A 3,929-nucleotide genomic window follows, 5' to 3' on the forward strand; every position below is an offset into this window, starting at 1 on the left:
AAACACGATCTACCTTACTTTAATATCTAACATATTCTTTAATACTCCTATACCTTACTATACCCTCTAACCTCCTCCCTATCTCCTAGTATAAAGCAGAATTACTACTAAATAGCTCCCTACATGCCTAAATCTATCGACGCTAGCCTAGCTAGCCTAGAGCTATAGCGCTAGATCGACGTTCGTAGCGACAAGGTAAGAGGTAAAAGGTTAGATAATAGCGCTTAGGACTACGAGACTAACTAGTACAAACTAGCTCTAAGCAGCCGGCTTCTAGTTCGACCTTATAGCTAGCGAGCTAATAGATAAGGCTAAAGGCTCCCTCTTCCTCTACCGTACCCCCGACTTCCCCCCGATAAAGTTCGACTAGACTATAATAGCTGCTCTCCTTATCTAGAGCCGGTTAGTATAATAGCTCCTAGAATTAATGCCGGTAGCTAATAGCACTATAGCGGAGTTAACTAGTATAACAATCGGACGAGGGGTGGAAATAACGAGCGATACGGCCTATATGTCTAGTAGAAGGGCCCGTTTAAGGTATGTCTTATTACGAGCAGCCCGTATAATAGTAGCAGAGGCTAATAATAGTAGGAGTGCGTAGTCGCGAAGGGCAGTAAGAACGATGCCTACGGAAATTACGTGTATCGGAATGTCTTTAGTAAGGGTAATAAGTATACCCTAGATCGGACAAATAGGTCTTAAACAAGTGCTACGACCTTCTCTCTCTACTTTGTACGGGGGGTTTAATACGAGCGATAGTGCGTTAAATAAGTTTAAATGTATAGTGGATTTTTATTTTTAGTTTTCTTAACTTTTAAAACTTCTAAATATCTTTAAATTGCATCTAAATCCTTCTTTACGACCTTTTTACCTATAAATATCCCTTCGCTCTATATAATTATGCTACTATTATTTGCTATAGTCGAATATGCCGTAGTCTACTATCCTACTATCGAGAAGACGCTACCCTAACCCTAACCCGGTCCTATTTTTGCCGAGGTTTCTGCTATTACGCTACTTGCTTATTACCTTCTATATCTTCCCCCTTCTATTCTACCTATTATACGGCTAGCGCTATTATTATATATAACTATAGGACGTCTACCTAATATTTTAGCGGAGCTCCGACCTAAGGTTATTAAGCTATAGAACGATACTATAAGCATTACGGAGATATAGGCATACCTCGAGACGTAAAACGTCGTCGCCTYCGAACGTACGATCCGTATAATCGTATCGCTTAATAGTAGGAATCGCCGCTAGTCCCTAATCGCCGACCTTCGTAACGACCTCTCCCTCTATATCTAGATTGCCGACCTCTTTTACCTCTAAGCGTTACTAGATCCGTTTATTATAGACGAATTAAAGAAGGACGGTTACGATATTAAACAYACTAYCTTTATACGGCTACGTCGGYAGCTCGGCCTTAAGTTACGCATCCGTAATRTAGAGTTTACGGAGCGTAAGAACGAGTTCCTTAATCTCGTCGTAAAGGAGCTTAATCGCTCTAAGATCGATACGTATAGTAAGGTTCTCCTATAAACACACTTCCGTACAACCGACCGTATAAGGATTACGCTTAGTAGGTAGGTATAATAGTGCGCCTTACAGTTTCGGATTATACTACTACTCCTATATATAGTAATAGCTAATAAAGTCCGTAGGCGCCGCTTATACGAACTAGTCCGTAAGGTCTACCTAGTAGGGGCGTATAATAGATCCTCTCGATTTACGCGCCGTCGAGGTATCTATACTACGCCTAGGCCGGACTATTATTAGAGYATAGATGCTTACTATAAGCTAGAGGACTATRGATTTYAAATCTACGCTACTATTAACGCCGATATAAGATACGTTTTATACTAGTATTTAGGTCCTTCCGCCCGTATAATAGTGTCTGTCTTGTCTAGTTTCGCTTACGCCGCTAAGAAATATAAACGAGTACCTCGTAAGATTCGTATAGATAAGGGGAAGGAGACTATACTCCTTATATAGGCGTAATACGAACACGCGAAGAGGACCCGTTAGTATAAAGTGCGCTTCCGGAACTGTTTTATTTTTAGTTTAAGTACTCGTAACGTTCGAGTTAAGGCCTAGTAGGGCTAGCTTACCCGAGGGCGGATAAAGAAGTAGTATATAAGTCTAAACCACCTACTTCCTATAGCGCGACTTCTACTTCGTATTATACTAAGCCTTAGGTACACGAACTTAACGCTTGCTACTATAGGTCTTCTTTACGAAATACAAGAAATCCGGCTGGTTCTATAAATTAAAGCGGTCCGATCGCGTAGTAATAAAGTACATCTATACGCCGATTATACGAGAGGAGATAGCTTCGTTTATATAGACGTAGAATCTATATCCGATCCGGAAGCAACCGAACCGACCCTATATAATACCTAGGATCCCTTACTATCGATATTATTTCGCTAAGGCCTAGGGGCGTAAAAGTGTTAGGCATGCTATCGACGAGGAGTATATTAACAGCCTAGTAGATACCTGTTCTATATAGGGTGCGTTTGTATAGGCGGACGCCGTTTATATAGTTATTATATTCTTATTTTACTAACAACTTTAGATCCTAATAAATATTTACTACTAGTAACTCGGGAACTATATGCTAACATTCTAAAGGATGTTAGGTTCGCGACCGGCCGGCCTAGCTCTTACCGCTTTATACTAGAGGTCTAACGGCTAGAGTACTAGATTACCTACGAGAACCTTGTTAAACAGTTATATAAGATGCTAGACTACTAGTTAGAGGAGACTACTATCCTAAGGGGAGGTAGGAAGTAGGAGGGGTTTAAAGTGAACTCCGAGGCTATTATATAGACGTTCCTTAATTAGTGCGATAACGATTATAAACGTGAAGTACTTAAGGAGGCACTAGATAGGATTGTAAATCCGATCTTAGAAAAGGAGGAGGACGGGACTAGCTCTAATAGCGAGGACAACTACTAGTTAGATAAGGAGGAGAATCTATAGTACGTATAATAGTACATAAGCATTCCCTACATTATCCGAGGTTACTATCTTACTTATATACGCTAGTATAAACGTTCGGAGTCGCCCCTTATACGCTATATTAGTGCTAAAGGTGTAATCTCTATAGCAACCGTGTAATAATCGTACGATCGTACCGTATAATTCGAACCTTTATATACTACCGCGGTATATAAAGCTATAAACGGGACCCTACTATCTCTACCCTCCCTCTATTCTTCGGTCTACGACTCGGCTACTACTACTATTATAGCTCCTATACGATCGCGATACCGTCTACGAACCCCGAAGCGCTTTATACGGAGGAACGATAGGTAATAAGAAGTAATAGAAGAAGCTATAGCCTCGAATGTATATAGAGCGTAATAATTTTAATTACGGCGAAACCCTACGTAACGATATTAAGTGCCCTTTCTATAAGCTCTATAATCTAACGCCGCTAGTTATAAGCAGCTCTAAGGGCTTTATATAGCGGGCTACGTAGCTGCTAGCACGCTAGCCTCGCCTTAACGGCGCCGGAATCCCTCCTAGAGTTACCCCTATAGAGATTGCCTCTAATATAGAAACATCCGACGATAAGCTAGTTAGAACAGGCTAGAACTACGGCGATAACAATTACCTAAACAATACTAGTCTAAATAATAGGCGCTCGATAAATAAGCGCTAGCGGAAGATCGATACCGACTATATACGGAACCTACTAAAGACGGAGTACGACGCCGGTAACCTCCTAATTAGCCTTCGGCCTAAGGAACTAGCGGGAACGGCATCCGGCTCCTTTATATAGGTAAGGATAACTATTACTATTATTATTGCTAGGTACACGATATTACCTAAGGACCCCGATAGGATACCGAAGTTTTAAAATAAGAAGAAGGGTATATATATAGTTAGTTTGTTGCTAGCGACTTCGTCGTTCTAGACAC

This window comes from Ramularia collo-cygni, assembly GCF_900074925.1.
Source record: "Ramularia collo-cygni strain URUG2 genome assembly, contig: RCC_scaffold03, whole genome shotgun sequence".
NCBI lineage: Eukaryota > Fungi > Ascomycota > Dothideomycetes > Mycosphaerellales > Mycosphaerellaceae > Ramularia > Ramularia collo-cygni.